The sequence below is a fragment of the Octopus sinensis genome, linkage group LG1 (assembly GCF_006345805.1).
Source record: "Octopus sinensis linkage group LG1, ASM634580v1, whole genome shotgun sequence".
Lineage (NCBI taxonomy): Eukaryota > Metazoa > Mollusca > Cephalopoda > Octopoda > Octopodidae > Octopus > Octopus sinensis.
In genome coordinates this window covers 172,417,975-172,432,852 of record NC_042997.1, presented here as the reverse complement: position 1 = coordinate 172,432,852, position 14,878 = coordinate 172,417,975, and the positions used below count along the sequence as shown (strand labels likewise).

Here is a 14,878-nt window from a genome sequence, read left to right as displayed (position 1 = left end):
ACATGAATATATATGTTTATATAAATATAAACATATACATACACACACATATATACTCACATATTTTTCAATGCTTTTGTTACACAGTTCCATACACACACAAACACAACATGCAAAGGAGCCTTTATATAATTGACTTGCTGAAATTAGGAGCCAAATCTTCAAATCACACCCTACTGTCTTAAAAAAAACAAGAAAGAGATTGGATAAAGTAGCACTAGATAGCTATTGAGATAAAGAGAAAAAGAAAGAGAAAAATACAGCCATAACTGAAATGCCATTGATCAATAGGTCTCCTTGATCAACAGATATCTGGAACTAAACAACAACTGTTACACTACCATAGATGGAATTAAGTATCCCAAGTCGTAACAGAAATGGTAGCAAATAGAAAATAAATTTAAGAAAATTATGCCTGAAGCAAGAATTGCTCGAGCCAATATATTGTAAATACTTGATTTTAATTATCTTCAGAAAAATTGGCAGCAGATATCTACATTGTAGGTTTTTTTCAAAATGGTACTTTCAAGAAAAGTAACAGTTTAATTCTCATGCATACACAATTGAAATTCTATAACTTTTGGTGTGAATATTTTTCCTCACGCAAACATGCTTATACATACATACATACACATAAATATATGTATGTGAATATTATTCATACACAGAAACTAAGCAGAGACAATATTTTCAGAAGATTTAAAACTTTTCTCCACTCCTCTTTATTTTTATTTACAGCCAAATTGTAACCTATCCAATTTGGACCAATATTTGAAGAAATACCTCATTGAAATAACATTAATAATAAGTAAATAAATAAATAAATGCGCCCTTTTAAAGCCTAGCCAGGCTCATGGTCCCGGTTTCAATGGCGTATGTGTTCCCCATCTGGACAGGATGCCAGTCCATCGCAGCGTTACTCATTTTTGCCAGCTGAGTGGACTGGAGTGACGTAAAATGAAGTGTTCTGCTCAAGAACACAACGCGCTGCCCGATCCAAGAATTGAAACCACAATCTTACGATCATGATGTTGACACCCTAACCACTAAGCCACGCGTCTCCACGAAATAACATTATTTGTACATAAATTAAGGAAACAACTAAAAGAAAAATATCGAGGTTATAGAGTTTAGAGTGTATTATTTTCTATGGTTGCTTCAATTTTTATTCTTAAATTAGCAAAAACTTAAAATAAGAAGTTAATCAAACGAAGAAGCTTTAGATTAGACATGAATATTCAGTAGGAAAAATGTTGTTAAGATAATATTTCAGACATAATCTCATTATTAATTATGTAAATAATTTTTTTTTTATATATATCATAACAACATTTTGATCAGTTTAATCTCAGATTGTCAACACATGAATTATTCCAGAGTGCATACGCAGTCCCAGACTACATTTGGACTAAGAACCTAAAACAAAACATATTTATCTGGAAGGTCAGTGACACATGTATATAAGTCAGTAGCATAGTGGTAAAGGTCATTATAACTGTAAATGCACATACACACGCACAGAAATAAAACACCTGATGATAAAGAACAGAGATGAAACCCATTGAAACATTGCATAGATGAATATATTAAAATTTCTGAAGACCACGTTATTAGTTTGAATATTATTATCTAATTAATTAACAATAAGGTGGTGAGCTGGCAGAATCGTTAGCATGTTGGACAAAATGCTTAGTGGTATTTCACTAGTTGCTATGTTCTGAGTTCAAATTCTGCCATGGTTGACTTTGCCTTTCATCCTTTCAGGGTCCATAAATTAAGTACCAGTGAAACACTGGTGTCAATGTAATTGACTAGTCTCCTCGCCCACAATTTCAAGCCTTGTGCCTATAGAAGAAAGGATTATCTAATTAACAGTGACCAATCTTAGACACGGAAATAAAACGTTAGTCACTGTCTACATATGTATGATTTGTCGCTTATAATCACTTCTCAGCTTTTTGGATAAGATCAAAGTCTTGTTTGTCTCCTGAATAGCATTCAGGTAAACTGGAAAAAAATGTCAATCTTTCTGTCAACTACCAGTGTTTTTTTTTTTTGCCCAGATCAGTCCTGACCAAGCAGACCTATGATCATCCTCTTTTCAGACAGCCCCTCAGACTACAGTCTGCTCTTTAGTATTTTTTAAAACCCTTTTGATACCAGCCTGCTCGAAACTGCCTATAGTTCTATGATATCAAAGCATTACAACTGTGACTTCTCTTTTATTCTTTTTTTTTTTTGCTTTGTTTATCTGAAACTACTTCATCTTTATACAGTGTGATTTGGTCACTATTTCTACCAGTTCATGCAAACATGTACAGGCTTCATTGTTATACGGTCACCTGGGAGCTTAATTTTTTCAGTTTCGACTAAACTCCAAGCCATCACTAATCGAGAAGACCTAAGATTAAACACATTCCAGTTATGTCCTTGCCTATCATGGACAACACAATCTCATTTGTCCATCTTCTTTAAAGATAAGATTTGAGATATAAGACATTTTAACCCTTTAGCATTTAAACTGGCCAAAACCTTCCACTTGATTTCTTTTCAAACCAACCAGATCCTATCTTTCATACCTACCCTACAATATCATTCAACAAATAAACAATCATGTCATCAAAACCTCAAAGTTACAAGATAATGGATGACTAATTTAAAACAAGTATGACTATATAAGCATTACATTTGACAGAGTAATCTGAATAAATTTAAAGAGTTAAACACACCCTACCACAATTTAAGTAGACATCTTTTCTGAGCAACAAAGCAGATACTGGAATTGGATTGCAGAGGTATTTAACAATGATTTACTATACAATCCCAAGTGGATGGAATGTTGGACACCTAAGACATTTGTGGTTCATATTTTTGTCAGAGGCATAGTATTGTGGCATAACTAAGACACTGAACTCACAAATAGCTTGGTCAACTTAGCTGAAAATAGTATATAGTCAATATAACTTGTTGATTTTAGCAGCAATGTTATAAATTTGGTAAGTAGTTTACAGTGCTGAGAAATCAACAATTAGTAACTAGGATTGGAAGACACCAGGATGATTACCCTAGATAAATACGAACACTTCAGGCATGTTCCAAAAGTGCTGTGAGCTTCAGTGGAAGTGATATGTTCCAAGATTCGGCATTATAAAAACAGTTTAGATGAAGAACAACAATTGAAGCCTTGCTTAGAACACAGAAAGAAATAGTGTTTACTTAAACTTCTGTACAAATACAAAGCTAATTTTACAAGCTATACAGTATATGGAGACACTGTGAGACTTGATAAATCTGAAATATAAGAAACCTAAAAGATAACTGATAAAAATACGAATACATAAATATGCTCTTACAGAAACCACATGTAACTTAATTGACACACATACACTAACACTCTAAAACAGTGGTTCTCAACCGGGATCCACGGAACAAAATAGTAGAGTGGGGTTCCACAATAGTATTTTATAGGTCCCGGAAAAAATTTTGCTTTAGATGTATGTATTGGTATGTATTGCAAGCAACAGCTAGGTTTCTTTCTCTAACATTTTACGTAATTCAATCAACACAAGTTAATGTGTGAGAAACAAAATAAAAATTTGGAAAGAAGTTTCTATTAACTAGTTTTTAACCCTTTCGTTACCGTATTTATTTTGAGATGCTCTGCGTTTCATTCAATTAATTTTAAATATAACAAAGAATTTAGTAAAAGAACTTAGTTATCATTAAGCTAGTGTTGGGAATATAAATTGTGACTAAGGTTTGGTGGAAGATTTTAATTCAATACTTATGAAAGTAAGATATTTGTACTACAGAGCCAGAGGCAGTTTGGGCCGGGTTGGTGTCATAAGGGTTAAACATCGAATAGCAATGGGGGTCCCCCAGAATAAAATAGTAATCAAAGGGGTCCGTAGATAAAAAGTGGTTGAGAGCACCTGATAATATATAATTTTTGCATACATACACTTTGGAGAGAAGGAAACTAAACACAGTTGATTTTTTGTAATCAATAGGATGTATTCTTACACTCTTCAAAGTTAACCCATTAGCACTGAAACCAGCCATATCTGGCCCAAATATTCCATGTTTTTTGTTCAAACTAGCCAAGGCCAGCCATTCACACCTACCCTACATTGTCATTCTAAAACTAAAATCTCAAAACTATGAGATAATCCAAGATTAGTTTAAAATAATGTGAATAAATAAGCATTACATTTAACAGAGTAATCTGAATTGCTAAAGGGCTAAAAATACTGTTTATATAGTGACTACCAAAATGGAACAATGCTAATATATTCTTCTCTACTCTGGGTACAAGACCCCAAATTTCTGGGGACGGGGCCAGTTGATTAGATTGATCCCAGTTTGCAACTGGTACTTAATTTACCAATCCCGAAAGGATGAAAGGCAAAGTCAACCATGGTGGAATTTGAACTCAGAACGTAAAGACAGATGAAATACCTATTTCTTTACTACCCACAAGGGGCTAAACACAGAGGAGACAAACAAGGACAGACAGATGGATTAAGTCGATTAGATTGACCCCAGTGTGTATCTGGTACTTATTTAATCGACTCCAAAAGGATGAAAGGCAAACTCGACCTTGGTGGAATTTGAACTCACAACGTAGCAGCAGACGAAATACCGCTAAGCATTTCGCCCGGCATGCTAACGATTCTGCCAGCTCGCTGCCTCAACAATGCTAATGTATTGAGCAATTAACTGCAACCTAGACTCAGTTCTCAGATTCAACTGATGCCTTTGGGAAAGGCATGAAGCTTACAACCCAGAAGTCTATAGTGATGGTCACAGATAACAGATATTTTTTTTTACTAAGAAGTAGTCAAATAACAGACTATACTGCACTGATAATAAAGAAAATATTTATCTTTCTAGATCAAAAGTTTTCAACCATTGTACCCTGCACATTTGTGTGTGATGGGTTTTTGAGGTGAATAGAAAGATATCAGGATATTTAGAAAACTTGCATTATATTAATGCTCAGTATTGGTGTAGGCATATTTCTTTGCAGCATTGTACATGTGAACATTCATATTTGTTTTAAAATAAATTTAATATTCTTGTCTTTTTTACATATATATGGCTGTGTGGTAAGAACTTTGCTTCCCAACTACATTGTTCCAGGTTCAGTCCCACTGTGTGGCATCTTGGGCAAGAATCTTCTACTGTAGCCTCATGTCAACAAAGCCTTGAGTGGATTTGGTAGATGGAAACTGAAAGAAGCCTACTGTATATATTTTTGTGTGTGTGTGTCTGCATTTGCCCCACCCCCATTGCTTGACAACTGATGCCTGTGAGCTTACGCCCCCATAACTTAGTGATCTGGCAAAAGAGACCAATGAAATAAGTATTAGACTTACAAAGAATAAGTCCTGGGATTGATTTCTTCAACTAAAACATTTTAAGGCAGTGCTCTAGCATGGGCACAGTCAAATGACTGAAACAAGTTAAAGAAAATATATATATATATATATTAGTTGGAATTTACAAAAATCAAAAGATGAAGACAGGTGTGTAAACAACAAACAGGTGTATTAGTTTAATGCTCGGGAAGGTCAGAAAGCCTTTTACATTTCGAGTCTACGTTCTTCAACAGAAAGGTACATGAGAAAACAAACAGAGAGACAATAAAAAAAGACGGTTTTAATGGCTAGCAGTCAATCATGGTGATGGCTGGACAGAGGTGGACAAGAATGACAATAGGAAAAAGCAGAAAATACAAAATATTGTTCAGAAAAGTTCAAATGTTGTGGTGTATTGAGGTGATTTCTCATCAACGTAAGAGACCAGTGTAATCCATGTGTGTATATATATAATCTTTTATTCTTGTACTTGTTTCAGTCATTGGACTGCAACCATGCAAGAGTACACAACGAAAGGTTTTAGTCAAATTGACCCACATACATATTCCAAGTTTGATACTTATTCTAGCAGTCTTCTTTTCTTAATATATCTTTTGTCAACCAGGGGTTGTGTGGAGCCACATGGCCTAGTGTTTAGAGCAGCGGACTTGCAGTCAAGGAATTGCGGGTTCGAATCTCAGACCGGGCAATGTGTGTGTTTATGAGCAAAACACCTAAGCTCCATGCGGCTCCGGCAGAAGGTAATGGCGGACTTCTGCTTACTCTTTCGCCACAACTTTCTCTCACTCTTTCCTCCTGTATCTTGCAGCTCACCTGCGATGGACCGGTGTCCCGTCCAGGTGGGGAACCTAAACTGCAAGGAAACCGGCCCTTATGAGCCAGGCATGGCTCGAGAAGCAACAAACAACAACCAGTGGTTGTAAGCAAACTTACACTGCTTGTCAAGCAATAAGTGACAAATGCATAGATACACACACACACCAATGGGATTTCACAAAGTTTCTGTCTACTACTAACACTCACAAGGAATTGGTTGGTTTAAGGCTGTAATGGTAGGCACTTACCCAAAGTGATGTACAGTGGGACTGAATCCAAAACCACGTGGTTACAGAGAAAACCATGCCATAACAGTTTTGTACCTTATTCAGTACCAGGGAGTGAAAGAAGTTGAAAATTCCTGTTATTGACCAAACAGGAATAAACAGAATCTATAAGCCAAGAATGTGGTAAATGATTCTAATTTATTGCATTGCTGAACAAGACATATATGTTTATTATTCTGTACATAAATAACAATGTTTTTCTCCCTAGCACTGCCAAAAGAATGTGCTACAAGTGACTCCAAAGACACAACAGTTCTGTTTTCGGATATATATATATATATATTCTTTTTTTGTTTACTTCTTTATATGTTTCAGTCATTTGACTGTGGCGATGTTGGAGCACCACCTTAAGGGGTTTTTAGTTGAACAAATTCATGTCAGGACTTATTCTTTGTAAGCCTAGTACTTATTTTATCGGTTTCTTTTGCCAAACCGCTAAGTTACACACCAACATCAGTTGTCAAGCAATGGGAGGTAGGGACAGACAGACACAAACACACACATATATATATAAGCACAGGAATGGCTGTTTGGTAAGAAGCTTCCTTTCTTTGTAAGCCTCTTGTGGTCAACTGAATGAATAAAAGAAGCTTGCTTCCCAACCACATGGTTCCAGGTTCAGTCCCACTGCATGGCACCTTGGGCAGGTGTCTTCTACTACAGCCTCGGGCCAATCAAAGCCTTGTGAGTGGATTTCGTTATATATATATATATATATATATATATATATATATATATACACGATGGGTTTCTGTCTACCAAATTTATTCACAAGGCTTTGGTTGACCAGAAGCTATAGTAGAAGATATTTGCCCAAGGTGTCACACAGTAGGACTGAACCTGGGACCATGTGGTTGGGAAGCAAGCTTCTTACCACACAGCCATACCTACTTAGATAAATAGATGTGTGTATACATGTATCTGTGTTCATTTAAACCTACCACTCATATGAAAATCATGACATTTACACAGTATTCTTGTTGACACTTCTTTTGTCAATAAATAGCCCATTCCCTTCTTGCATTCAAAGCTGTGTGGAAAACAAGTCAGCATTGACGTCAGGAAGGGCACACAACTCTGAAACAAATGCTTCAATCACACATTTACCTAACTCATGCTAGCGTGGGAAAGCATATGTAAAAACAAACAGTAGAAGGTGACACATGACAGGCATTTTCCTTGTGAAAAGAGAAACAGAGGAGCTGACAGCTAGCTTACTATTTTTCCAGGCTGATATGGGATGAGGCACTGTTTTACAGCCAGATACTTTCTTGCCATAAATCCTGATCTGTTTTGCACACATCTTTGAAGGCACAAAACTAGCAGACAATCACTTGACAGAAGTGATAACAATAACACCTCTCATAGCTTGCAACTTTCATAGTACACAGAAGTGAAGACACACACAAAACGGGTTTCTTTCAGTATCCATCAACCAAATTCACTCATATGGCTTTGGTTGGCCCAAGGCTGTAGTAGATAATATCTGCCAATGGTGCAAGTGTCATCTACTGTTTTGGATTCATTTCTATTGCAGTGCAGTAGACCTGCATCCAAAATTATTTGACTGAGAAGTGAATTTAACTGCATGACCATTGACTTTATCATAACTGATTCAATAAATTTAAAACTTTACATTTAAGTCTGCCTTTGATTTTGCGGTGCTGTATACTCCACCTTGTTTTGCATTTATGTGCTTGCACATATTTATGTACATATATATACACTCATTTGTTTAAACTATGTATCATTATTTAACATCTGCTTTCCACACTGGCATGGTTTGGACGGTTTGACAGGAACCGGCAAAGCAGAAAACTGCACCATGCTTTGCTGGCTGTTTTGACATGGTTTTTATGGCTGAATGCTCTTCCTAACACTAATCACTCCGCAAAGTGGACCGAGTGCTTTTTTACATGGCACCAGCACAGGTGAAGTCAGTTTTGTCATGTTTTTTTTTTACAGTCAGATGCCTTTCCAAATGCCAACCAATTTGCTGTGTGGACTGGATGCTTTTTACGTGGTACCAGCGCTGGCAGGGTCCACCAAGTAACTTGCAAGACCAAAGGTTCTTTGAGAGGAGAGGAGGAATAGAAGGTGATCTTGTGCCAGATGATGAAAGGTAAGAGTGTGCCAGAGAGACAGAAACAGGTGTCTTGCTGTGGAGGAGGTACATAGTTACACAGTGAAAGAGAGAGAGTGGAGTAATGAAGATTGAGACTAGTAATACTAATAACCTGGTGTAGAACACAATATATGTACACCTCTAAACAAAGTGTTAGTCGAGTATAGAGTGGTAATAAGAAAAACGATGACAAAGGACTAAACAATTATCTTAGAAACATTATTAGTTTACAGCTATTTCCACTGTAAGATGTGGTGAAGAGCATTTCATGTTTGAAGTTATAATGAAACTCAGGCACTCAACTGAGTTCACCACATATAGTGGAAACAGTTGTAAGCTAATGAAGTTCATAAGATAATCATTTATTCTTTTCTCTTTTCTTATATAATATATATCAATAGATGGCTGTGTGGTAAGGAGCTTGCTTATGAACCACATGGTTCCGGGTTCAGTCCCACTGCGTTGCACCTTGGGCAAGTGTCTTCTACTATAGCCTCGGGCTGACCAAAGCCTTGTGAGTGGATTTGGTAGACGGAAACTGTATATGTATATGTTTGTGTGTATGTGTTTGTTCCCCCAACATTGCTTGACAACCTATGCTGGTGTGTTTACATACCCCATAACTTAGTGTTTCGGCAAAAAGAGACCGATAGAATAAGTACTAAGCTTACAAAGAATAAGTCCTGGGGTCGATTTGCTCGACTAAAGGCGGTGCTCCAGCATGGTCAAAGTCAAATGAGTGAAACAAGTAAAAGAGAGTATATATATATATATATATATATTTAGTGCAGGCATGGCTGTGTAGCAAGAAGTTTGCTTCCCAACCACATGGTTACAAGTTCAGTTGCATTGTGTGGAACTTTGGGCAAATGTCTTCTATAACCTAAGGCAAACCAAAGCCTTGTGTGTGCATATGTGTCTTTACATTTATGTTCGGCCTTCACTTGACAACTGGTGTTGGTTTGTTTACATCCCCATAACTTAGTGGCTCAGCAAAAGGAAACAACAGAATGTGTACCAGGCTTAATAAGTATGTATATGTATACACAGGCACATACATAACAAACTTCTTTCAGCTTCTTATTTCTTTATTGCCCACAAGGAGCTAAACACAGAGGGGACAAACAAGGACAAAGGGATTAAGTCGATTACATCCACTCCAGTGCGTAACTGGTACTTAATTTATCGATCCCAAAAAGATGAAAGGCAAAGTCGACCTTGGTGGATTTTGAACTCAGAATGTAACCACAGACGAAATACCGGTAAGCATTTCTGTCCAACAAATTCACTCACAAAGCTTTGGCTGGCCCAGGCTATAGTAGAAGATACTTGCCCCAAGTGCCATGCAGTGTGACTGAACCCAGGACCATATGTTTGAGAAGCAAACTTCTTACCACACAGCCAGGTTTACACCTATAAACACAGGTGTGTTTGTGTTCATACATCTGAGCATATATTTTCTAATCTGTTTAAATATATATATGTATGTATGTATACATGTATGTCTTTTCTCGTGTCTCACAACAAAATGGAGGACCCATTGAATAGCATAGATGTGATTTTACAGACTGAACCTCTAAACATACATATATATATTACACAGCACACACACATGTATATATACGTGTGTGTGTGTGTATATATATATATATATGCAAATACATATGGCAGAGATATATGTTGGCTTTAATAAGTGAAGGCCCTAGTTGTCCTGCTCTATTTGTGAACAAGCTTCTACGTATTTCAATAACTGGCAAGAAATAGCACCCAAATCTCTCTCAAATCAAACTCAACTTTTTTTTAAATCAAAAAGACAAACAAAATACAATATTGGATAATGGTTTTAACAGGTGTCTCTGGTCAGTGCTGGTCTGGTGTTAAACAACTATATCAATGAAGTTACCTATTCGCCGTATTGTAGTGTACAGAGCTGAGTATTTCACAGACAGGTGTACTTTTAATATAGTCCAGAGACAAACTTAGCATGATTGTAAGACACACACAGACAGATGTAAATATATGTATGTAAACACATATATATATATGTAATATAATATGTGACAGTTATCCGGTTGCCCTATTAAAACTCCGAGTTTCCATTCAGACATCCGAAACTCGGAGTTTTATTATGGTAACCAAATAATTGTTACATATTATATTACAAATAAATTCCTCTCTTTACATAATATCGAGGTTTCTTTCATTCTTTTGTTGTCTTACCATTACTATTAATATATATATATACATACACGCACACACACACACATTCTCATCTTTTACTTGTTTCCGTTATGAGACAGCAGCCATGCTGGGGCACCAATTAGAAGGGTTTAGTCCAATGAAATCAACCTTTGTACTTTTGATTTTAAATGTAGTATTTATTCCATCGATTCCTTTTGGTTAATCGCTTAGTTAAGGAGGAACAAACCAGCACCAGTGGTCAAGCACTAAAAGACAAATATAGACACATACACCTGCACAGTTTTCGTCTGTCGCCTGGGGATATAGCAGAAGACACTTGACCAAGATGTAACATTGTAGGACTGACCCCGAAACCACGTGGCCGCGAAGCCTTAATCACGTAGCAAGCTGTATGTGTGTGTGTACATGTCATGTATACGTGAGTGTATGGTATGTATGTATGTAAGAAATTATTGCATGATAGAAGCCTAGAGCTACGAGAGAGAAAGAGCGAGAGAGAGATGAAAGGGGAAAAAATATGAGACCATCAGGCAATCACGCACACGCGTACACGTGCATGCAGAACTTCCCAGTTGCGATAGGACGATGGGATGAAAACGGACGGAAGAGATATCTTTCAGAACATATGTAATCACCGACATATTTGTTGTTGTAACTAACTGTAACAAAGGACTTCGTAGACATAATATACACAGTAAATATACACGAATATGTCTCTCACCGTCACACACACTCACGTGTGAGAGAGCAAGTCGTGTATATATATATATATATACACACACACACAACTTATTTCAACGCCTGCTTTCTTTTAAATGATCAGAAATAGCACGAAAATCTTAGTGATAATTAGTAATTTCTTAAATAGGCACCAAGTAATATATTTCGAAGGATTAGTTGATTATAAAAGGGACCTGCCAGCAAATGGCTGGTACATATTTTATCAGCTATGAAACGATAAAAGGCTAGTTAACTGGCCTTAGTGGAATTTGAACACACAAGAAATAAAATTAAATACTCCAGGGCATTTTGTCCGGTGCTCTACCGAGTCTGCCACAATCATGATTTATACCACAGAAATGGCCTAATATTCGTAAGGAAAGGAATAATGGGAGCATTGTAATGAAACTCGGGAGATATTTGTAGGCTGGAACAGATTTAAGGAACTGAAATAGCTTGTGAACAGTAACAACAGTGAATTTTTGACTTAATAAAGGAAAAGATTAAGTAACTAGCGAGTATAGTTTTCTAATAGGTATTATTCGCCAAATACATAACACGAATCGATTTACCAAGAATCGAAACCGGGTCACGAAAAATAACAACAATAATAAATTATACCGGTAGAAAATGCAAACATGTTTCATAATTTTTTTAAAGATATATTTATAATATTAAAGCATTATTTGGCTGGTTAGTGAAGTGGCGGTTTTTAATAAAGTTTGAATTGAATGACAGCAGAGGAAGGATTGAAGGAAAAGTATTCTCTCTGACTTAGTAGTAGCAGCGGAATAAAGAGTAAAAAAGTATGGTGGTGACAAGTACGAACGATTCTTTGTGATTGTTTTAGAGGGAAAGAAGAGTGTGGCGTGACGCTGGACGGAATGTGCAAGATAATAAATAACACTTTTATTATATAGCTAGATAGACCGGTAGTCTGGAACGTGCAGTTGGTAATAATGATTATGGATGGTGATAAAAGGAGGGAAAATTATTGAAACAGTGACAAAGTATAAGAATAAAAAGGACATTATGAAGGCTATAGTCTATGCGTGCGTGCGTGTATATATATATACATACACAGATATATATATATATATATATATAATTTATAAACACTGTCCATGTGTAGCAGGACTTAACATTTATTTAACAAAGGAAAAGAGATTAAAAAGGAACAATGCATAGCGATGAAAATATATGTATCTTGAACCTAGTTGATATGTATTGTGTACATATGTGTATGGAGGTATGTATTCGACTGAAATGTGACATAAGTGGTAAAAATAACAGCTTAGTGAATAGCCACTGGACAACAGTAATATGTACGTGTGTCTATATATATGTGTGTGTGTGTGCATTATATGCATGCACACACACAAAGAAATCTTGGTTGACGATTACATATATATATATATATATATATATATATATATATATAAAGCCAAGTTTAACATATGTACATGCAAGGTCCAGTGACAAGAAGTTTTTAATTTTTTTTTTCTAATCCAAAACAATGCACTTCAAGAAGTCATATAGACGAAGCTACAATATTTACGAAAACTACAAACAAAGGAAAAATACAAAATACAAGATAAACCCCGCGATAAATCTAGTAGTTTAAAAGGGTTAATTATATATTTTTGAAGCTGCTATCATTATACAAGTGAAGGAAGCACTGAGGGAAAAAAGAAAATAGCGCCTAAACTCGAAAGCAAGACAATAACCGACCACGATTAAATTATTACTTTTTTGTTTTTGTTTTTTAAAGTGAAGGCAAAGGTGAATAGCTTTAACAATACAAAAATACAGTTCGATTACAGCTACAAGACAGAGAAAAAAAAAATATTTGTTTTTAGCAGTGGTGATGTTGGAGACGGGGGTTATTAGTTAGATGAAGGATCGTTACTATTATTATTATTGTTGTTGTTGTTGCTATAATTGCCACCCCAACCTCAGTGCATACACCGCTTCCTGTGCCGATTCAAAAAGATCGATGTTTTCGGTTTTTAAAAAGGGGAAATTCTTACCCGAGGCCCACATCTGTTATTAGAGACATACTCAATACAACAGCAGCATCACGACAGTGGATCACGCACTTGCTAGCTTCGAATGGGCGCCATTACCCACAACGCCCCCTGTCGGCCAATAGTATCAACGGCGACGTGTTTTTGCCTTTCTTCCTCGTCCTGTTTTGCCCATCTGTCTATCCGGCTTTTTCCACACAACTTAGCTTCTTCTTAACACGCTGCGCTTCCTCTAACAAGCACATGCTTGAAAACTAAAACCGTTCATACATACATTCTCGTTTGTGAACACAAAATAAAAGTACAAGAATACCAATTGAATAATTTTAATATTTAGACTCTACTAATACCCATTTTTTCCCCCACATCATGGGTTTACATGCTCCAATATTAGGTTTATTTTCTACAGTCAATATACACTGAAAACATATACATATACACTTATACATACATATATATATATATGAAAGAAAAAACACGTTCAGAATGCTGGATGGTTGTAAAAATATATATTTATTTACATATATATTATTACTTCATATTAGCGCTTTCATATATATATATATATATACACTTATAGATACATACATACATATATATATATGTATATATTTATATACACTTATACATACATATATATATTTATATATACACGCGCACAAATAAACATATATATGTGTTATATATTTACATGTGTGTGTTAAAACTACAGTCCACTTTCGATTTGTTTCCTCATAACTTTGTATGTTTTGTAAATAATGTATATTTTCTAATAAAATTTTACTAAGAAATGTTTGTGTATGTTGTAGATTGAGATTATATAGATAAAATTCTAAAATTAGTTTTGGAGGCGGTTCAAATCAGACACCACCACCATCCCTCCGATATATATTTTCTCATAACTCTCTAGAAAATGCATATTTTTAATTAAAAATTTACAGAAATACGTTTTTCGAGAGTGTAGATTACGTAATGTTTATATTTCAAATACAGTTCTAAAGTAAAACTATGAAAAGTGTTCAAGATACGGATAGTTAAATAAAGTTGGAGTATGGTCTGGGAGAAGCACGTCCGAAACTTCGAAAAAAACATTTTGTGTTTATTCTAAATTTCATCAGCATAATTGTTATCTACACCCTCGGAAAAATATTTCAGCAAAATTATATTGAAAAATACATTTTTCACAAAGTTATGAGGAAACAAATCAGCGGGGTAGCAATCTGTATTTATGCCGCTATCTCTTCCCCCTCATTATATATATATATATATATATATATATATATACACACACATATACATGTATGTATATAAGGTGGGGGA

The 14,878-nt window shown here is 35.6% G+C and overlaps 1 protein-coding gene across 4 annotated transcripts in view; it reads right to left on the bottom strand.

Moving 5' to 3' along the window:
* The window catches only part of LOC115219651 (histone-lysine N-methyltransferase EZH2), a 200,220-nt gene extending 186,500 nt beyond the window's left edge, over positions 1-13,720 (bottom strand). The window contains exon 1 of one of the 4 annotated variants that reach the window (XM_029789852.2): positions 13,562-13,720. The gene's annotated coding sequence lies outside the window, so the exon portion shown is untranslated. The remainder of the gene's footprint in view (positions 1-13,561) is intronic. The other 3 variants (XM_029789847.2, XM_029789827.2, XM_029789840.2) reach the window with 3 other exon arrangements.
* Between the last annotated feature and the right edge of the window lie 1,158 nt (positions 13,721-14,878).